This window comes from Apus apus, chromosome 3 (assembly GCF_020740795.1).
Source record: "Apus apus isolate bApuApu2 chromosome 3, bApuApu2.pri.cur, whole genome shotgun sequence".
NCBI lineage: Eukaryota > Metazoa > Chordata > Aves > Apodiformes > Apodidae > Apus > Apus apus.
In genome coordinates this window covers 1,314,534-1,337,129 of record NC_067284.1, presented here as the reverse complement: position 1 = coordinate 1,337,129, position 22,596 = coordinate 1,314,534, and the positions used below count along the sequence as shown (strand labels likewise).

The following is a 22,596-nucleotide window of genomic DNA, read 5'->3' as shown; positions in this document are numbered from 1 at the left end:
ATATCACCAGCATGCTTTTCTGTCCCTCTTGCTCTGAAATTAGGCCTTTGTGTTTCTTCTGCTCTAGGTTCAGCTCAGCCACTCCTCAGCAGAACGTAACAGCTACAAGCCCTGAGGCCCAGCCTGCTGCTTCCTGCCACTGCTTCTCAAACAGCCAGTCTCCCTACCAGGGGGCAGAAAACACAAACCTCGACTGTGTCTCTGCACTTCTCACCAGCTAAAAAGAAAAAAAGCAAAACCACCCAAAAAAAGGCACAAAAAAACAATCCTTCTGAAATTCTCACCGAAACGTAGAATTTACCAAGACAGCATCACTTACCAGAATTTCCCCCCAAGCAGAGTGAGTTTACATCCACCACATTTCCTCAACAGTGGCTGGAAAACATGCCCTGTGAAATAAGACAGAAAGGAAAAGAAAAAATTAGTGACAGGAACACCACAAATGATGGGATGCTTCTTTCTCACTCTGCTAGCATTTTTTATCACCACATCTCCAGCATTTTTCCTGTCTTAGGGAAGGAGGTAATTGGATTTGAACCTTCACAACTAATGATTAAATTCCACCGGTATTATGCAAGATATTCTAATAACTGCAAGACTCCCTTGGATGGCTCAGACACCACCCTGCCACTGGCACCACAGCTACTCAGACCTAAGGGAGGCAAGGTCAGCAACATGCAGCAGCACCCAGCAAATGAGCCAATTATTTTAGATACAGCCCCCAAAAAACTGGTCAACCCGGTATCTCTCAGTGATTTTGCTTGGGTAAACTGGTTTTGGAATATGGTGCCTGTCAGGCTCTCAACAGCTTCTTGGTTTGAAAACTACACCAAGGGGGGGGGGGAAAGGGTTTGTGCCACATTTTTATACTGTATTAATTACTGAGTGTTCCCTAGAACAAAGAGGGAGAAGGAGTAAGTGAATGCAATATTCAGTTTGACACACACGAGGGCAGTTGGAAGAAGATGGAGAGCAGAAGTGACAAATGCCATCATTTTGCCAACACTTGAGTACATTTCCCATGACAGCTACTCCTCGTTTTTCCTGGAGGCAAAATCTTTGCAAGAACAACTGGTGGAGCACAGGCTCCCAATGATGTGACAACGCTTAGTTTGGAACATCCTGAAAGATGGAGGAGCTATGACTCCACTGGTGTTCAGGTTTGGGATCTGTAACTGTACAGCAAACAGAGGACACACGTTTCAGTGCCCAGATGCCCACACCAGGAATGCCAGATGGAATTTGAACTGCTTCAAACTCCACTCCCCTCCAAGTCCGTGGCTGAATTTTCCACGAGAGAGTCATCTGTGAAATTACTGCTGGGTGAGTAACTTCACAGCCACACACAGACGACTTGCAGCCCTGCTTTGCTGATCCTGAAAACCTGCCCCAGCTGCAGAAGCAGCAGATCTTTGCTCCCCTGGAGGATGCTGCAGGCACGCACAGGAAAGGAAGGGGGAAGGAATTTTTAGGTCCAATTACTTTTACTGGTCATCATTGCATGAAAAGCAGCTAAGGAAAGAAAATTTCTATTGGGGAACAACCAAACAAATCTGCCTTAAAACATGACAACTGGATTACTCTGCTCTAAATCCTGATTAACAAGCAGAGCTCTGATCTCATAAGGCTGAGAGTTCATTTTGGGTGGAGGGTTCAGGGCGGGGAGAGAAGGAAAAAAATAAAAGAATCACTAGAAATCAGAAGAGGCTCTTGTGAAAGATTTTAAGAACAGACACTTTTATTCACAACACTACAAAGCAAAGTGCCTTCTCTGCTGGCTCATTTAGGGCTTGAGAAAAAATCCTGGGTGTATCAAGGAATAAGGGAACCCCCCACCAACACCTTTTGTGCAGCTTGGCAAAACTGGTGAGAACACTGAAGAAAAGATGGTTTTTTAGCTGCTTTGCTCGCACTCGGGGAAGGTGGTTATTTTTCCAGTGCCATCCATTTCCCTCCCTAGCTTCCAGGCATTTGGCCTGCAAAGAAAAAAAACCCCAAACAAAAATCAGAATCAAATCTAGAAACTCTGCTTCTGCCTCTGAACTAATTGGGCAACATCTGCAGGCAGGGAAGTTGGGAGCTGACGAGCGGAGCCGGGTCCGAACCAACCCAGCAGCACCGCCGCTCCTGGGCAGCTCGTTATTTTCTTCTGCCCCAAGAGACTGATTTAATGATTTCCCCAGAGACGTGACAAATAAGGGAAGCTCTGTACTCCCTGCTGCCCATCCCGTGAATACTTGTAAGATGGGCTGGCTCTGCTGCCAAGAGGGGCTGAGCATCCCCAGCACTGGTGCTGAGCTTCTGGATGTGGCACCAGCAACGCTCCCTGCCTCCCTCCTTCCCTGCCTCCCTACTTCCCTGCCTCCCTACTTCCCTGCCTCCCTCTTTCCCTGCCTCCCTCCTTCCCTGCCTCCCTCTTTCCCTGCCTCCCTCCCTGGCTACAGAGCAGATGAGGTATTTTGGGGCAGATCTGGGCAGGGAGAGGGGAAGGGAACCTTTTTTGCTGCTTCATAGGGGGCAAGGGCTGAACGTGGCTTGCAGAGAAAACCACAGCTCTTTGTGTTCAGCCTGAGGTCTGAAGAGAACCCAGTTTTAGCCTTAATGATCTGCATTTTACCTAAGAGTACAGGAGGGATGTTCCCTTTTCTTCAAGGCTTTGGATAATGTTACTGATCTCAAAAATCCTGACCAGCCCTTTTCAGAAAATCTTTGCTGGCTTTGGAGAACACAGCATAGGAAATGCAAAATGCATGAATACAGACTTGGAGGCACACCCATTTTGGCTTCTTAAGTATAATAAACAGAAGAGGTGACAAAGAATTCTGACCAGAATTCCTGATAGCAGAGACCTTGCCTTCCCAAGGTTCTGTGCTTGGAAAAAGGGACAACTTAGGAAGGTTCACTTCTTTCAGGTAAGTCTGTTTTCACAAACGGTTCTTTAAACAGAAGGCATTTACCAGAAAAGGTTTTGCTTTGCTTTGCTATGAAGAGTTGGATGTAAGTGTACAAGGTACACTCTAATTTGCCCCTGTACTGGGCACTGGTGGGGCTGCAGCTCCAGCCCTGGGGGCAGTTCTGGGCCCCTCACTGCAGGAAGGACATGGAGGGGCTGGAGCGTGTCCAGAGGAGAGACACCAAGCTGGGGAAGGGCTGGAGAACAAGTCCTGTGAGGAGAGGCTGAGGGAGCTGGGGGTGTTTAGTCTGGAGAAGAGGAGGCTGAGGGGAGACCTCATTGCCCTCTGCAGCTGCCTGAGGAGGTTGCAGGGAGGTGGGAGTTGGGCTCTGCTCCCCAGTGAATAACGACCAGAGGAAATGGCCTGAAGCTGCAGCAGGGAAGGGTTAGCCTGGATGTCAGGAAGAATTTCTGTACTGAAAGAGTGGTCAGGCCTGGAACAGCTGCCCAGGGAGGAGATGGAGTCACCATTCCTGGAGGTGTTCAAAAGCCATGTAGAGTTCCTGGAAGTAGCTGCAACTTCCTACCCATCCCAGACCAAAGCACTGACAACAGGGTCACCCCCACCAGTGGCACACACATCACTGCCCATAGGGAAGGGTGGTCCAAATCAAAGCTGCCCAGGCACCTCCTCCTAAATGGTGGGACATGGTACAATCCTTAAGACACCAGACATAAAACATTGCTCTGAAGGTCAGAAAGACTTGATTTGAAACTTTAGAGAAAACCAAAACACTCTTGGGAGATAATCAGGCTTTTTGCCTGCTGAGAACAGGCTTTCCTGTAAGCAGCAGCAGCTTCAACAAACTGGAATTTTTCACCAAAAAAAACATGCACCCTCCTAGTGTTTTTATGTAGCTTTGTGTAAAAATTACTTTCTTTTTGTACAGAACATGCATTTGGTGAAACTGGATGTAGTGAGCAGCAGAACCACAGGTCATTCCCAGGCTGGGCTTCATGCCTGCTTCGTGAGGCAAACCCTGCTTATTCTCATCAGCTTCCCAGATACATTTTTGTGAGTTCAAAGTGGGATCAGGATTAAGTTTGTTGCTACCAGCAAAAGACAAACCTCTGTAAGGAGACACAGCAACTTCTTTTTCAAGCCTGCACTCCTAAATCCATTAACATCGACCAACTTCAAGGATCGACTCCACTGTGAACAATCCTAGACAAGAACTCACAAAACCCTCTTATTTTTAATTAAAGCAAAAATGGTTCTGTGACAATTCACTCACCATTTGAAACCGACAAAACCAGGAGAAAAGCCCTAAAAACAGTTACAGGGAGGATTCTGGTCTGGTGCATGCTGCAGTTGTTGCAGTTCATGTGAACTTCACCCAGGCAGAGGCTGAAGTCCTAAGTGGTTTTAAACACCTTTCAAATGCCAGCAGATGCAATTCAGTTTATGATACTCAAACCCAGAAGAAAAACTATGCAATGATAAGCATCTCTCAGGTTTGTATCTGTAACATACTTCTGCTGCTGTTTTTTCAAAGCTCAGGCAGAAGCAGGCAGCCCTGGTTCTTGGGCTGCTATTTTACTTGGCAAAACTTGGGCACAAGAAGGTTTTCATGTTGGAGAAGAGTTTATAAATGAATGTATCTGGGTCAGGGTGTGTAACCTGTAAATGAGCTGGAGCCACTTTGTAGAAAGTCTTGGTTAGTCTGCAGATCAATATCCTTCCTTTTTCATATGTCCTGTCATTTGTGCTTGCTTTACAACACATCATCCTAGTACGTAGAGTTTGGGCCATGAATTAGACCAGCAAGTGTTTTTCAGTAGTAGGTTACTGTGGCCCTGGAGTAACAGAGCCCTGAGTCACCCTTTTTAGTCAGCTTGAGGACCCTGCTGCCCCAAGATGCTGCTGACACTGATGTTTGAACCCGTGTACAGAGCTCTGCATGTTCAGACTGCCTAGAGCGCAGCACTTGCCTCCTAGTGCCACCACCTGAAGATGTTTAATACTAAACCCCAACATATTTTAAAAAAACCCATCTAAAAGCAACTTTGAACACAAGAACAGAAACAATCTCCTGCATACTGACTTTGTACAGCCAGTTTATGAACTGCTCTTTTCAACTTACATAAAGCAACCTTTAATGTGCAATGCCAGCTTGCATATAAAGACCCCTTATCCTGTGAACATCTGAAAGCTTTTCCAACAATGGAACGTTTAAAGTTTAAGGAAAGCTTCTGGGCTTGCTCTTAGACAGAGACAGAAGCCTCCCTGTCATCCTGAAACTATCCCTTGCTGAGCCAGGGTCCCAGAGAACAGGCACATCAAATGAAAAGGCCTGCGTGGTCATCAATGGTGGGGGAGAGCTGAGCTGCAGAAACAGGCAGGGAGGTCCCACAGAAAACAGCTCTTGCAGTGAGGACAGACACCACCCTGGGCACCAGCAGAGGGGAAAAAACACCAGCACCACCATCAGAAGACTCGACTGAGACTGAACACTACTGGCACCGTTTGACTCAGGATCCACAACAACGCTCCCAACAATTCTGGTGGCTGCTCCTGCCATGCAACAGTGCCAAAACCTGGCAGAGGAGACTGGCTACAGGACAAACACTCTGCATTTTTTTAATGGGAAACTCACTGGATTTCTAAAACAGTTACTTGAAGGCTTCAGGCAGTTGCAGGACGTAAATAAGAACAACTAGGTTCCTCTCTTGAAGGAGACTCAAAGGAGATCAGTAGTTTCAAAACAAAAATGCTTGCACCACCAAACTTTTGGCAGTCTGAAAACACATCTTTCTAACTGCTGCCCTTTCCGTTTGGAGCAGAAGAAGCCCAGGTGCTAAGTCACTGTTACAGTGGCAACAAGTCCTAGGAAACAGGAAACAAGGGAGAAAAACATCAGGAAAACACAGACACTGCGTGAACGTTTTCTACTTTCATAAATGGGGTTATGAAGAGATGAAAAAAAGCTAACTATGTTAAAGAGCAGAAGCTGAACAGCTTCTTTCCTGTGCCACTTTAATCTCCTCACACATTGGCTTTGTTGACTCCTCTTCAGCAGATGTGCTGCTGTCAGCTGGTCCCTGTGCCCTGTGGCTTCCAGCCCTGCTGATGCACCCGCTGTCCTCCCTGGGATGCTCCACTCTCACAGCTGAAGCCCTGCAACCATGCCAGCTCTGCATCAGCCATATTAGTACCTTTTTCCCCTCTCGACGTGCAATCAGGTTAAGCAAAACTGTCTCTTCCTTACAGTCACAAGGCATCAACATGCACTGAAACACAGTAGAGAGCTGAAAGGAGCTGGGATCTGGAAATGTCAAGACACCATCTCAGCAAGCCCTCCAGCACAGAGCTCCAGCACTGGGGATGCACAGAGAGGCAGCAGAGCTGGCTGTAAGGAATCACGAGATGCCAAAGCATTATGAAATACACGGTGGGACACCCAGAAGTTATGGGGAGCACAGCACTGCCAGGATAGCAGCAGAAAGGCAGATGTGATGGCACTCACAGCTTGCTCCTAATTCATAGAATCCAATAATGGTTTTTGTTGGAAGGGACCTTCAAGATCATCCAGTCCCAACCCCCTGCATGGGCAAGGAGACCTCCCACCAGCCCAGGTTGCTCCAAGCCCCATCCAACCTGCCCTTCAACACTGCCAGGGATGGGGCAGCCACAGCTTCCCTGGGCAACCTGGGCCAGGCTCTCACCACCCTCACACTCCAGAATTCCCTCCTCATGTCTCACCTCAATCTCCCCTCCTCCAGTTTTCATCCATCCCCCTTGTCCTCTCCCTCCCTGCCCTTGTCCCAAGTCCCTCCCCAGCTTTCCTGGAGCCCCTTCAGGCACTGGAAGGTGCTCTCAGGTCTCCCTGGAGCCTTCTCTTCTCCAGGCTGAACACCCCAACTCTCCCAGCCTGTCTCCAGAGCAGAGCTGCTCCAGCCCAAGGATCATCTTTATGGCCCACCTATTTGCATGAACTATTTCTCCTTTTATCAATATATGGGAAGCCTGTGATTGCAGCAACAAACTTTAGTTCTCCAAAGAGCAGAAAAATGACTTCATCAATTGCGGGAAGTCAGTTCATCCTTCTCTTCACAGAAGAAATGAGAAGTACTGTGCCCCAAACAAGTTTTTTGTTGTTTTTAATTCTTCCTCTTATTATTTTTTTAAATAAATGAATGGAGCCCATAGTCCTAAAAATAACTTGCACTCTCCAGCCCTCTGAGCTGGCTCCTAGGAATGCTGCTGGACACCCTGGGGCTGAGGGAGGCCCCAGGGGCGGCTGGAGGCAGCGCTGCCTCCTGCGCATCCTCACCTGCCTGAGGCCCCAGTGGCATCAGGAGCCCTCACCTCCTGACGGAAGCTAAAATAAACAGCAAGGAAAATAATAAAACCAAAAAGCATCACGTAAGATTTTAGAAGCTTTTGTTTTAACCGTTGATTTTGCCGTTTGTCTTAGAGCAGGAAATGTTCTTCTTCAGAAGAACCCACCCTAAAGTACCTTTAGCAGCCACTGGCTGAACAGCACGTTTATACACCCAGTGAGGAGCAGGAAAGGCCACTGAGAAGTGCAAATACCTTGCAATGGAAATAGAGGGCTTTATATTTTAAAAAATGCTGTTATAAACAATTTTTAATAAACTTTAAAAAATAAACAATTGTTTCCATAAACCATTCCCTTCCCACCCCCTTAAGAGAGAATCTTACTTCTGCAAGAAATATTTCTGTGGTTTAATCAGTGTCCAGGGGTTTTAATTAAGGATGTTATATCCATGCCATACAATAGAATTTAACACATCTATATGCCTTATATATAGAATATATATGCTAATGTTGCAGTGCTATAGTGCCCACGATGTCAGCCATTTCCATTGTGCAAGAAGCCATAAAAAATACACACATGGGAAGAAATAATCTGAAGTCATGGCCAATTTACTTCCAGGCTTTAAAGAATTCAGCATATATCCTATATTCTTAGGACAAAAACTGGGTGAAAAGGGAACAGTGTATTACTAGGAGCCTGTAGTTCAGTCACTTCACAGATCTAGCTAGTTTTGAGCATGTCAAATAATATTTGTATCTTGTACATGTAATTAATCACTCCATACTTTGTACATTTGGTTTTCCTAATTACTGTTAATTCTGGAGTGGTCTGAGAGTGATGCAGCAGCATGGCATGGCCTGCACTCTTGCCCCACGAGCTGGGAGGGCAGGGGAAGGCACAAGATGTCTTTGCAGAAGTGACACCACCTACACATGGTCACATTTCCTGATGGGAAATGCAGAAATGTCGAAAAGAGGCTGAAATTTTGCAAGAGAGGGCTGCTTGTAAACCTGCTGCTGCATCAAAGAAAGCCCGTGAAGGGAAAAGCAAACAGTGTAAGAAAGGATATAGCAACAGGAGCAAAACACAAACAATGAAACCGCTGCACTGCAAACAAATTATTAACTACAACAAGCTGAAAATAAACTGTTTCCTTTTTGCTATGTTCACTTTAATCATCTAAGAGGCAGGAAGAGGGAAGACGGGAGGAGGCAGCAGTTTCAGACTTGAGGAGCTTATCAAATCCCAAATCGGATGATTAGAGCAAAGCTGAGGAGAAAACATCCTCTCTCCCCACCTCCTTCCCTCCCCAGAAAGGAAGCACAGCCTTTAAGACCAATCTGCACTCTTTCTTTGTTGCTCTTTAAAGGATTGCTCTGGAGAGCATTTTCCCTAAGCTGTTTTTATCACTTTCTGGAAGTTTCAAAACAAACAAGAGTACTGGAAATGGAAGAACAGAAAGGTGACATTCTGCCTTGTTTTTGTCTCCTTGTAGTGAGAGGAGTTGTGTAAAGCAAATAAATACAGTCCTTGGTTGTCACACAACACAAAGCAGAGGGGGAAAGAGCTTCACATCCGAGACGTATCCCTGCAAAACCTAGGAAAAATTATGGATGGGCTAAGGGTGGGGAGAAATGGAATAAAAGAGGGATGTCTCTCATGCTGCTTCATTGGTTTACTCATTTTAATGAGATTTCACGTTGCTGAGTTCTATAGCCAGGAGAGAGAGAGAGAGAGAAAGAGAGAGAGAGGGAAAGAAAGGGAGAAAGAGAGAGGGAAAGAGGGAGGGAAGGAGAGAGGGAGAGAGAGAGGGAGAGAGGGAGGGAGAGAGGAAAAAAGAGAGAGAAAGAAAGAAAGACAGAGAGAGAAAGGGAGAGAGAAAGAAAGAAACTGAATTTTAACATTTTACTTTCAAAACAAACCAACAACCAACCCCTGCTCTCTAGCGGCTTCCAAAAAAGACTCTCCCACAATGACAAACAGGAAATCGAATTCTCAGGACAACACACTAGGAGTACAAATGACAAGGCTGTGCAGTGACAAAAAGCTTTGGCCCCATGTGTGGGATCAAGCCCTTGTTCTTTCATGCTGCCTCACAGAAAGTCTCAGACTTTCCCTCAGAAAGTCTGGGCTGAACCAGAATAAACACCAGGTCCATGTCACTCCAGGACTGAGCTACATTAATATAAACCTCTTTACAATACAAGAGCCACACGAAAGCATTTATTTTGCTGAAATATGATACGGATTTTAAATGTTATTATTACTCAGTGTAACACCCCCCCACACACTTTGTCTTTTGCTTTTCAAGATGGAGCAAATGCCTGAGTGGTGGACCTCATGAGACTGGATTTCCAGCTTGTTTGGGCTCGTGATGCTAAATTTACAACATGAGTCCCTGCTGGGCTGCATCCCAGGGCTCCTGGCTGCCTTTCCCTGGAGCCCATCCCCACGGGCTGGGCAGGCTTGGCTGCAGCTGCTGCCCGACTGCTGCGGGGTGCCCGTGGCACCTGCCCCCCCCAAACCCAGCCCAGCTCCTCGCAGCCCCTCACGCACCGGGGAAAGGGCCAGGAAGCTTGGTTCTGCCCCTGGAACCCCCTCCCTGGCAGGAGGCAGGCTGCAGAGCTGCAGCGCAGGCAGCCGCCCCGCGCACAGCCCGGCCCCGCTTCCGCAGGAAACCGGCCCAGAAATCTGGTTTTTCTCCTCCTCGTGCCCCCCCCTCCCCACCCCCAGCCACGCAGATGCAGTGCTAAAAAAGAGTAGCACAAATGTAAGGCTTAAGGGCTACGCTGCATCCCCAAAGAGCATCTGGATGACTGTCTCAGGCATGTTTCAGAAGTGTCTTGGGCTTCCTGTTTAATATTCGTGTTTTATTGCTGCCTCCGCTCCAGGAGCAGGGTATTTCTCTCACATCCTCGGAGCAGATCTTTAATGAGGATATTCTGGTTTCTTGATATTCAGAGACCTGCTGTTGGTATCAGCAGCAGATTAGCATACGCCTGAACACACAGCACGAAGAGAAGTCAGCTCTTCCTATTAAACCTGAGCCATAGGATGAAAAGGGACCTTGAATGACCATCTAGGCTGCTTCCCTGCTCCAGGCAGGATCAAGTAAAATCATATTGTTCTTTTTTATTAGGCCACCTGACCCAGCTGGGGGAAAACAGATATGCTTTGGGGCTCTGAGTCCCTTCCTGAGCCTGAAACCTCAACCCTGAGTCGCCCTGGTCCAGCCCTCAGCCACACCAGCTGCTCTCCTCAGAGATCCCTGCCTGCAAACCTGCCTTCCTCCCATTGCCATGGTTACAACGCTGCCACTGCCATGCACGTTGAGCCTATTTTTAAAAACCTGCAATGACAGGAGATGCTGGCTGAGGCCTTAATCTCAGTAAGTCTCAAATTCCTCCAGTGCTTACTATTTGTACAAGGGCTGCACCTGGAAAGCAAAAGATGGAGGTGAGCTGCCTCAGACAGGGACTCTGCATTGCCCGCATCCCTGGAAAAAAAAAGAAGGGTATCTTAAAGGAGAGACCTGAAAGACAAGAAGAAAGTAGTTCTGCCAACACTAATGGGCTAGATCAGGTCAGAAGAAAACACTGACCTACTTGTTAGAAAGCAACTGGTGTGTGCTGGAGAGACTGGCATGATGGGGGGCTGGGGGGGGAAAGACCCCCTGTGGGAACTGGGTGCAGGGGGAAGCAGAAGGAGCCAGGGTCTGTGGTGGTGGGATGGGCACCTCGTGCTGAACAACAGAGAAACCAGGAGAGGAATGCAGAGGGGAAGCTACACAGTTAAAAATGAGGAAGCAGGACAAATTCCTTTTGCAAAGACATTCTGGACTGATGGATTTATAATGTGAAAAGGATGTTGCAGTAATTCAAGGCATCAAATGAGTCCCTAGATGTGAATTTCAGTGGTGTGGTCAGGATACCACAGGGCCTTTCTTGAGAGATATTATGCAGGAAGAATCTGCTGATCTGGGAGGAAAGACAGAAGGAACTGGGAGATGGAGAGATTTTGGCCTGACTGAGGGACACTGGTGTTGTCCTTGGCAACAGAGGCAGGAGACAATGGGGAGAGCTGCAGGTGGAGGGAGGAAAGGATGTATCATTGGATGCCTGTTTAGCCACATTGAATGATACTTTATGGGTTGGTATCCACAAAGAAATGAAGAAAGACTAAATGAGGTTATTGCTTGGACAAGGGAGAGATGACTAGTTTTATGTCCCTGCCCTAAGAACCATGTATGTATCTCTACATACCTGTGACTCTGTGATTGGGGGTTTTTGTGTTGACAGTTGGACCCGGTGATCGTTGGAGGTCTTTTCCAACCATGACAATTCTAAATTCTGTGATGATTTTTATGTATCTATTTGTATATAAATGCATATTTAAATATATATATGTAATAACTCTGTCTGTAGGCAAAGGAATATGAAATAAAGTTGTAGTCAGAAGAACAGAAGAGAAAGAACATGGACCTGCACTCCGTGCCAAAAACAAGAAGTGGAAAAAGGTCTTTTCCCCTATTCCTCTTCATAGCATGAAAGCTCACAGGTAACACAGCATGTGGCAGAAAATGCTTGCCTGTTAACCCCCTGGAAAGTTTAAGTCATCGAAAAAACCCCACATACTAGAGAAATGATTGTTGTGGCCAGCTCCTGCATCCTGCAGCTTGACAAACCCCTCCAGGCTCGGAGGGCAGGCACCCCCTGTGCTCACACACCTTGCAGGAGGTGCCAGCAGCCCCTGGCCCTGCCAGCAGCCCCTCAGCTGCCCCCCTTGCCCTGCCCGGGCTGTGTGTTGTGCTCCAGCGAGGGACGTGTGTGTAGCCACGTGTCAAATCTGCCAGCACGATGAGTGCCAGAAGCAAATGGCACTTCCAGAGCAGTGGAGCATCTGGGTCATTGCCTGCTCTTGCTGTGCCTGCAGGGACCTTCGGCAAGAAGAGGGGAGCAGGCTGCAGGTCTGGGGAGCTGTGCTGGGGAGGCTGACACAGGGCACTGGCTGTGAGCTGGACACCCTCACCCTGGAAGAAGAAAAGTGGATTTTTGGCATCATAAGGGTAGGTCTTTTGTACCCCTAAGTGATGAGTAGCAGGGGTTTATTTTTTCCTTACTGACAGCTTTGCAGGTGCAATCAGGGTTTTCATAGGAAGCACCTTCGACCTCCCCTCAGCCCCCAGTAAAGACAGGCCGTACAGCGCTGAGAAGTGACACACAGAAAGCACTCACACACAGGCTCTGCTTTTCAGGGCTGTAACTAGTTTGTACTCACACATTTAGGAAATGTCACATTAGATTCTGACCTAGAATCAAGCTCACGCCGCCCGGCTGGGACACAAGCCGCGCCATTCACGCTGCCCGGAGCGCAGCCTCCAGCTGCAGAATGTGGGTTACCAGAAGCAGGAGACATCTGAGAAGGAGCATTCAGAGCAGCACGTGTGCCACTTGCAGCCACGAACACACTCAATTATCAACTCTGCAAAATGTATGAATGGGGCAGGCTGATGGTACAACCCCTGGAAGTACAAATCCGTAATAATCCTATAGGAAAAAGAGGGGGATTCATGCCTGAGAGCCACAAAGAACCAAGACTTTTTTTTTTTTTCTTTTGAGTATGCAAACAAGCTAATTAATTTTCCTCCTCAAAACGGTTTGCACAGTCTGGGAGTCACTGCCAGGGCCAGTTGTGAAGATTTCAACAGCAGACATCATCAACAGCAGATAAGGGAACCATTATATCAAGTCACATTTCAAAACCCAACCGTACATGCCAAAAACGTCGAGTTCACTTCTCACACACACACTCTTACGTCTAATGGCAAAGTGTCAACAGAATTTGGGCCTGTGACAGTCCCACAGAGCCCCTGGCACTGCAGCTGGACAGCCTATGCCACGTCAACACCACCATCTCCCCGTGCACTGCAGCGCTCACCACAGACCACATCCAGTTGGCTAGGTCTGCTCGCTCTCCCTGTGTGACATCCCTGCCCATCCTGCTCACTCCCCTCCCAGCCCCCCAGGCAGACGTGCAGCCAGAGCCAGTCCTTTGAAGCACCTCATGCACCAGAGGGCATCAAGAGAGGGAATTGCTTGTGACCTTGTCATACAGGCGTGCGGGGAGTGAGACCAGCACAGGCTCCGCGAGCAGACAGATGCATTAAAAAAAAAAAAAGGGCAGAAGGTGGGAGAGAGCATGCTTCCTCATCAACACCTGTGTTTCATCAACTGCCTGAACTCCAAATCGCTTCCCTTTTCCACACAGACACCTCTGGGTCACATCTTTCAGCTCCACTGAAGTTTCAGCAGCTGACCAGCTGCCGCTTCCTGCACGGAGGGGATGGGGTGGGGATGGTGCCCCAGGGTCAAATAAAGAAACGGGTTTAATCAGAAACAAAAAGTCTTCTCACAAGGAGAGCACTTCCAGGACCAGGACCATGTAGGATGAAGAAGATAAAATCCTGCAGTTCTGCAGAATGAGAGAGGCAAATCACACAGCTGGGACCATTTCTGTCTGTAGCTTCCACCGCTTCAGCGGTCACAGAAGACGTGTTCCTGCTGGGCAAGCCCCTTCTCCCTCCAGGATTCACAGCGGAGCAATGACAAGCCTCTTAAAAGCTGTGCAGAGCTTTCAAGGCTTCTGACCCAGACTGACTGCCAGGATGCGTGGAGAGCGGGGTGGCAGAAAACATCACAGCCCAGTTGAAGGCTGAAACGCGGGCGAGCGTGGCCTGCAGCACCCTCGGTCCTCCTCGCCTTTCGCTGTCGATGATGTGAAAAACAAAAGCCATGACAGGTCTGTTGGCAAAGGCTGACCCCTCAGGGCACCGCGGGGCAGTGTCACCCTGCAAGCACCAGGCTCACCTCTCCTTTTGAGGGGAAACTGCCAGCTCCCCGAACCAGCACGTACAAAACGGCAAGGGCACAGAAAAGCATTTTGTAGGCTTGGAACAGACCCCTGCTTGTGGGATTCCCTTAGTGAAAGAATTGATGTTAACAGAGAGAGCTGTTGATAGCAACTCTCCACAGACATGAACTGTCTCTTGGTTCCTGTCCTTGAGAAAGGGCTTGTAGTGAGAGGACAAGGGGAATGGATGAAAACTGGAGGAGGGGAGATTGAGGTGAGACATGAGGAGGGAATTCTGGAGTGTGAGGGTGGTGAGAGCCTGGCCCAGGTTGCCCAGGGAAGCTGTGGCTGCCCCATCCCTGGCAGTGTTGAAGGGCAGGTTGGATGGGGCTTGGAGCAACCTGGGCTGGTGGGAGGTGTCCCTGCCCATGCAGGGGGTGGGACTGGATGGTCTTGAAGGTCCCTTCCAACCCAAACCAGTCTGTGGTTCTATGATAACCAAGATGAACTGCTCTTCCCAGGCTCCTCAAGCCACACACATCTAATTACAGGCTCTGAGCCAAAACTGACATGAGTGTACCCAAAGGAAAACTGCAGTTCCTTGAAAGAGCAGAGGGACAACCCAGGAGGGAGAGATCCTGGTCTCTCCCTACCCAGCCCTTTAGAAGATCCCAAACCAGAGTGTGTTTAAATATCTTCATGTTTTTTATGATCTCCAAAATAAATCACAGAATCCCAGAGTGGTGGGGTTGGCAGGGACCTCTGGGGATCACCAAGTCCAACCCCTGCCAGAGCAGGATCCCCTAGAGCAGATCCCACAGGAACACGTCCAGGTGGGGCTGGAATGTCTCCAGGGATGGAGACTCCACAGCCTCCCTGGGCAGCCTGGCCCAGCAGTATTAAAGTGTACTTACTTCCATTCTGATCACACACAGCCAGCTAGAAACCCCACCCCTGGTATGAACACCTCATTATGTTGGCAAAACTGTCTCACAAAACCTCACCTACTTGTTACTAATGACCCAGATCCATAATCCACATACTAGCCAAGCTTAATAAATTATTTCTACAGGTTTCCCTAGACAAGAAGCTGAGCAAGCTGCAGGCACATGACTTCTTTTAATTAAACAAAAAAGCCATTTTGAAGAACAGCAAAACAGAGCAAGTTCACTCTTCCTACAAAAAAAAAGGAGATAAACAAATAAATTAGAAGATAAATCACACACAGGAAACTGAAAAATCATGTAAGAAAGAGATTCACACTTTGGCAAAAGCTTTAGTTGAGAGTAAAGTAACCTCACTTTTTCCAGTTGGGTCCCTAAATATTCTCACTCTGTCCTGCCCCTTCCAAACTCTAGACAAAACAGGCTCTCACTGCATCTCCCTGGCCCCTAAATCTAACCCATCAACAGCTTTGCAATAAAATCCCTCATAATTGGTTCCCTTGCGCTGCTTCTTGCCAGTATCTCACACTGACATCTTTGTTGGTTGAGAAAAAAGGGCATATCTGAAATCTAATAATTGTACCAATAAACCTAAATTAGACTAATGGGAATCCTGAATTAAAATAAAGCTCTAAAAGCTATAGGGCATCCATATATCATGAGACTTTATTAAACTATAAATCTGTTGATTACAAGTTTATTTTCTAAAGATAGAATTATCTTAAGCCAATTTGTTGCCCAACCTAATAGCATTTGGTGTGTATAATGACAATTAGATTACAGCAGGGCAAGTTTGTTTATAATTTGAGATTAAGAGCATTAGACACAGTGAAGCATTTGGGTGGATGAAATAATGAAATGCAGGATGTCTTTCTTTTCATGTCGTGACATACCCAGGCCTCTCCCAGCCACAAGCCAGCGTTTTGCTTCACAGTTCTTGAAATCTTATTTGAAAAGGGCTAATTTCCCCTTCCACATTCCCCGAAGAGTTACATTAAGCTATGACATCACTCATGGTGAAGGCAGAGTTCCTGAACAAACTGGCAGTGCGGATGAAGACAAATCCCGAGCTGCTCCCAACCCTCAGGGAGGTGCTGGAGGCTGCTCTCCTGCAACCCCTCACTGCTCCAGTTCCACCCATGGTTACACTGCACTGACCCCCGGGTCCTGGGGAGATGGGGGTTTGCATCACTCCCCAGGTTTTGTTTCAAATCCTGCAACAGCAGCGGGTGAGACGTGCAGGAGAGGGAGCGTGAGCAGGAACTGCAGAGGCTGGCTGTGTTGCCCCAGGAAGCCTGTCTTGAACCACAACCTGGAGGAAAAAGCAGAGAGCACCCCAAGTTTCCACACCCCTGCTCTCAACACAAGCAGAAAGGCACACATGCTAAAATGCAAGTGACCTTTTCTTGGGGTGTCTGACAGCTCAAACTTGGAGAGCTTCAGACTCACACTGACTCAGGAACTTTGCACCACTGATGACTGAATCACAAACCTCTGTATGGAAAACATCCCACAAGTGTCTACAGGGCCTCCCCACCACCCCCACCTCCTTCCCAGCAGGGGCTGTGGGACAGTGTGTCCATAGCACCCCAAGGTCTTGCTCACGGCTGCATCCGGATTCCTTCAGGAATAACTGGGTGCCATTTGCTCTGCCTGGAGCCACAGTTCCTCCACACAGGCTGTTTGTGAGGACTGGGAGGAGATGGCTGGTGGTCTGCAGCCAGAGCTGCTGCTGAGCTCTCACCCTGCTCAGCCCTTCCACTCTCCATCTGCTTCTTTATAGTGGCTGGAGATCAATAGCACAATAAGAAAGTTCTCCTTCTGGCAGGCTCATCTTTTTTATTCTCTCTGTCCAGTGTCACAGCCAAGGAAGGGATCCCACCAGCTTCAGCCACTTATTTAGGTTTGCTGCAAAGGCTCAGAGGTCTCTGCTACCCAGTGCTCTGCTACCCAGAAGGTACAGAGCAGCAGTGACACACTCCAAGAGAGCACCCCCAAGGCTGCTCCCAACAACCAAAATAACTCCTGCCAGCACCAACTGCCATGTGTCAAAACTCACTGCTATTCCTGGAGCAGATGCAGGCTCAGGAATTGTCTTCTTCTTTTTTTTTTTTCTGTTAGCAAAGTGGTTTCAAACCAGTCCAACCAACAGGCGCGACGTGTGCGATGGTCTTGGCAGCTGCTCGTTTTCTACGTGATAATCACTGGCAGTTTATCAGTCTGAACAGCCTGAGACAGGCAGCTTGACAGTGGTAACGGATGCTGCAGAACCAAAACACAGGTCCCACGGGCTCCCCCCGTGCTCGCTTCTTCCTTCCTGCAGGTTGGAGGATTTCAAGGGCTCTGCTGCGCCCTGGCAAAGCCTGGCCCTGGCCCCGCGCTGCTCCTCAGCTCCCTGCCAGCAGAGCTGCCACTACAGCTCCACAGCACACGCCATTCCACAAAATCTTCATTTTTACAATGCATTAATTGTGCCCCCTCTGCCACATGGTTGCAAACAGCCCTGGCAAACAACTGCACCTCAGTGAATAAAAAGTTTGTTTGACCAAGGAGTAATTGGAGTTGCTTGGCACTGAGGATGAATACAGCAACGCTCCAGCTGACACATCTTGCACAGACAGTCCTATGGGGTCTCCTGGACTCAGCTGTATATACAACACACACCAAATAACCTTTCTTGGAGCTCCAGACTTAAAAGAGTGAGTTTTCTGGGGAAACTGAAATAGTAGCCTCTTTAGACTCTGAATGACTGGATGAATCTACCAGCCCTTTACATTCAGTGAGCCACCATAAAGTGCCTTCACAGATGAACTTTGACAAGTTGTACTTTATTCCTCTAGCAGATGCAGGCATTTATAAACAAATCCACAGTCACAAATAAACTGGCATTAAATTAACTATTAAAAAAAAAAAAAAAAAAGGAAAATGAAAAGAAGAAGAAGAAGATAGCTTTAGGAGATAGCACCAACAGAACATACCAACAACTGAAAACTGCTCTTCCACATTCCATTAAAAAGCTGTAACTCTACCTTAGTCTTGGGTGAGTTGAGCAGGTTCAATCACAGTCACTAAATCCCTGGCACTTCCAAGTGCTCTGCCCATTTTCAGTCAAACCTTTGGTGTTCCTGATGTTTTTTGCTCCTGCTCAGCCCACCTGCTGTTAAGTGTTCACATGATGCAAACAGTCACCAGGTTTTCCCCTCTTGCAGGTTTTTATACCCTCTGTCCTTTAGAGTTTCTAATGATGAACTTCTCTGTGCTGGCAATTCCAAAGTTCCTGCCATGGAGAAGAAATGTGCTTTTTATCCTCTTTCTGCACCCAGAAGTCCCCGTTCTCGTTGCCAGGGATCTTAGGGAGTAGGATCTTCACTGGGGCAAATCCAGATGCTTTACACCAAAAGAACCACCACCAGTAACCTAGTGTGGAAGTTTTGTGTTTGTCTGATCATCTTTCCTGCCAAATCAACATGAAAATTCCCACTCATTTCTACAGGAGCAGAGACAAAGCCAGGGAAGAACACAAAGCACGTGCAGCTGCTTCCTACTGTCAGTAAAATGGAAGAGGTTCCTTTTCAGGCATTGGCAGCAGAACCCACCACAAAAGCTACATTCAGAAAATCACAACTCTTCTCTTCTAACATAAAATATGACCCCTTTGTGAAAATATATTGCAGGTCTTTGGAAAAGCAAAAGGGACAAATAAGCCATTTAATCTTTCTGTTTGACAACCTCAGACTTCAACTGCAACCTTCTGTCTCACCTTCACACCAGGATAGTGGCCTGAGTGCCCAGGCAAAGTGCCCAGCTCTCAGCAGGGACTGTAGCCCAGCCTGGGCCTCTTCTGCCTGCCTGCCAGCTCTGTCTGTGACTTCCACAGATACCAATGTTGGTATGAAATTAAATGCCCCCCTTGTGAATCAGAACAGTTTAGATACCGAAAGTCATCCCCTTCCTCTTCCAGTGCTTCAGGAGAAACATCAGTTACAAAAACCCAAGCAGTGGAACAGGAACTAAAGAGGACATACACCAGGAGGCAGGTTGGCAGTGGATCAAACCTTCACCCCTGTGTAGGAACCTCAGCAGAAACCTTAACCTGCAGATAAGGAGGCATGGAGTGAAAACCTACTAATGGCAGAAGGAGGCCCTTGACAGAAGGTGGAGGAAATGTAACGTCAGTGTTAAGTCAATGCCAGGTGATGCTGTCCTGTTACTGGAGGGAACTTCCAGGCCAGTGAAGAAGGGTGGTGGTGGTGGGGGGGAAGTACTTCCATGCAGAAATCCCCACCAAGGCTCCTCCCTTCACAGTGACACGAGCAGCTTGCCAGGGTAGCATCCATGGTAGGGCTGGGTCAGCAGAGAGCTGCACAGTGCTCCCCTGGTGGGACCAGGACAGGGAGGCACACCTGGGAGCAGGTGTGAAAACCAGAAGGTCACAAACGTATGAGAGTTCTGGAAATACCAAAGCCAGTTTCTTCTCTGGTGAGCTCCTTCAGCACCACACGCCTCACACCCGAGACTCCCGCAGCTGGATCCTAGGGTCTCTGGGTGGCCATGCACATGTCCTAGGGGTCCACAAGCAGAACCTCACCCAGCAAGAAAAAAGCAGTAAAAGCAAGCAAAAAACAGTCTTAAGAGTTTCACAGCTTCTCTTGAATGTCTGCATTCTTCTGCTCTCGTCTCTCTGCTCTCAGTTTGTGGCTTTCTCAGCTGTGACAAACTGTGAAGATCAGAGAATCATAGAATGTCTTGGGTTGGAAGGGGCCTCTAAAGGTAATCTACTCCAACCCCCCTGCAATAAGCAGGGACATCTCCAACTAGAACAGATTGCTCAGAGCCCCAGCAAGCCTGACCTGGAATGTCTCCAATGAATGTGGCAACTCCTGTTAGAAGATTTAGGGTCTGTCATTAGTTTAACTGCTGCCCTGTATTAAACTGTGACAATAATTGACCAAAATTATTTAAATATCAAATAATTTTAAAAAGTATTTTGGAATATAGCTTATAAATCCTATTCAGTGTAAGTTTAAACTCCTAAGCACGTCCTCAGCTTTAGCCCTACAACTCTTAACAGGGAAGCAAACAACATTTTGAACCATCCCATGTTCTTTCAACTTTGTGCTCTTGCTTCCATGAAAGAAAATGTGGCAAGATAACTAGATCATATTTCTTATGAGACTGGATAAGGGGACAGCCTGTGGTATGCAGCAGTGACTGAAAGTTAAGGATTTTAAATATCTGGCATTTGTATTTCTGAATGTAACCTACATTACAGGCACCCACCCGGACAGCTAACCACCACTGCCAGCAGCCTCATGCCTGCATGTGAAACACAGAAGCTTTCATTATTTGTCACCTGATGGACATGGGTGACCATGCAACTCTCAGACATCTACGTCTGCCCACTTTCTCTTTCGGCCAACCTCCTTGCAGCTCTCTGTGCTGTGATTAGTCCCCTGTGCCTGGGAGGGGAAGACCAAGACCAACAGCAAGGTCAGCGGGTGCAAATGCTGTTTTTTCTGTGGTCACTCTAGAGGTTCCTCAAAGCACCTAAAAATAACAGGCTCTGGGGCTCACCCTGTCCAGCAGAGCATACAAAACTAAGTTGAGTAGTACTTGAGTAGGCTCCTGAAGCTAATGGGGATGGCAGCTTACTAAATGTTGTGAGTTGCCACAACCACCTGTGTTGAAGTGGGGAACTGAGGTGCTGGCGATCACCTTTCCCACTGAAAGCACTTGAGCACCTCCTTGTTCCTGACAGAAAATGGTGTCCCAAAAAGGGAAATATTCTACAAAGCATTGTACTGCCTCTGGCTGAGATGGAGGTGACTCTCCCCACAGCAGCTCTCAGTGCTGTGCTTGGTACTGGTAGCTCGAAAGGTGCTGCTGGGGCAGCACTGGGGCTGCCTCTCCAGCATTTTCCCCCTTCCCAGCAGGATGGGGGGGTGGGCACAATCTTGGGAGGGGACATAGTCAGGACAGCTGACCCAAACTGACCAAAGGGATATGGGATACAGAATCATAGAATCAATCAGGTTGGAAGGTACCTCAAAGATCATCCAGTTCCAACCCCCCTGCCACGAGCAGGGAACCACCAGACCCGGCTGCACAAAACCTCATCCATCCTGGCCTTAAAAACCTCCAGGGATGGGGCATCAACAACCTCCCTGGGCAACCCATCCCAGTTCCTATAACCTCTATTTTATTCCACACCCTATAACCACTGCTCAGCCATAACAGCCAAGGGAAAGGAAGAGGGTGGGAGGATTTGCTATCACAGTATTTGTCTTGCAGAGAAACCCCTCTGTGTACTGACACCCTATTTTCCTGGGCATCGCCTGCTGATGGGAAGCGGAGAATAAATCTTTTGTTTGCCTTTGCTTTAGCTGTATTAAACTGCCCTTATCTTGACACATAAGGGTTTTTATCCATTTCATTTTCTCCCGTCCTGTCCTGCTGAGGAGGGGACAGAGCGGCTCGGGGGGCACCTGGCATCCAGCAAGGAATGGGAGATAAGGATAGTAATTGGCAAAGATAATGGGCAAGACATGGGCTGAACACAGGTGGGAACTGAAAAGTGGAATGTAATTGTGGTGAAGGGATGAGGGGTGAACTGTGTGTAAATTGTCCCCTTCCATTTGGTGGTATTTTGTTATTTTTTTTTTAATGTGAGTGAAGTTTGTGAAGATGGTTTGATGAAGGAATGTGGGTGTTAGTGATCACTCTTAAATCTCTGATTCACAGAGGCAAGAGATGGAAGGCAGTGGGTTTGCACAGCAAGGTTTTGGCAGTGGGGGGGCTACACGGGTGGCTTCTGTGAGAAGCTGCCAGAAGCTTCCTCCATATCTGAGAGAAGCAAAGCCAGCTGGCTCCAGGAGGGACCTGCCCCTGGCCAAGGCACCACTGCACAGAAGGAAAGCCCAAGACATGAAGCAATCCCCTCTTTTCCTCAAGGCCCCAAGATTCTCAAGATAGCTCCTGTTGTTGCAGCCTCAGTCACAAGCTGGAGGTTCAGCCAACTCACTTCACACCCACCCGCGAGAGCCATTTCACACAGACATCATCATCATCACCACCATTTCACCACTGATTTCCTTGCACAGGTCACAAGTCAGTGAGCAGCATTACCTCCTGCCTGCAGGTTTCTCTTCACACAGCTCTACCTCTAAGCAGCAACCTCAGCCTCTTCAGCCACACAGTTTTTCTAGTTAGGAGGTGCTGCTCTCAACTCCATCATCTGCAGTCACTCCAGAAGAAGTAAAATAGATATACATTGCTAATTCAGATACTGACCCTGTGCCATGAGATCAGACCTTTTATTCTAGTGCTTCCTCTTCACCTCCACCCCCTCCCAGTCCAACATTACGTGCAGTTCCCATGACTTGCCCAACAGTCAGTAGCAGAGACGTGTGTAGGATGGCAGCTCTACAGAAATCACCCCTGGCCTGCTTCTCCTTTTCTCCAGTAAAGTGAATACAAAGTGGTTTCTTCAGAATATCTGCTCATTGTTTGCACAGTGGACATTGCAACACCTTCAGGATTTTCTACAGGAAGTAAGTCATCTGCAACT

The 22,596-nt window shown here is 47.9% G+C and overlaps 2 protein-coding genes across 5 annotated transcripts in view; one reads left to right on the top strand and one right to left on the bottom strand.

Annotated features, from left to right (window-relative positions):
- CCN6 (cellular communication network factor 6) overlaps positions 1-22,596 on the top strand; it is a 126,101-nt gene that overhangs the window by 16,515 nt on the left and 86,990 nt on the right. The gene's annotated exons all lie outside the window — the stretch shown is intronic.
- The window catches only part of FYN (FYN proto-oncogene, Src family tyrosine kinase), a 129,040-nt gene that overhangs the window by 71,342 nt on the left and 35,102 nt on the right, over positions 1-22,596 (bottom strand). For all 4 annotated transcript variants that reach the window (XM_051613136.1, XM_051613135.1, XM_051613137.1 and 1 more), the window contains one exon: positions 320-389. The gene's annotated coding sequence lies outside the window, so the exon portion shown is untranslated. The remainder of the gene's footprint in view (positions 1-319; positions 390-22,596) is intronic.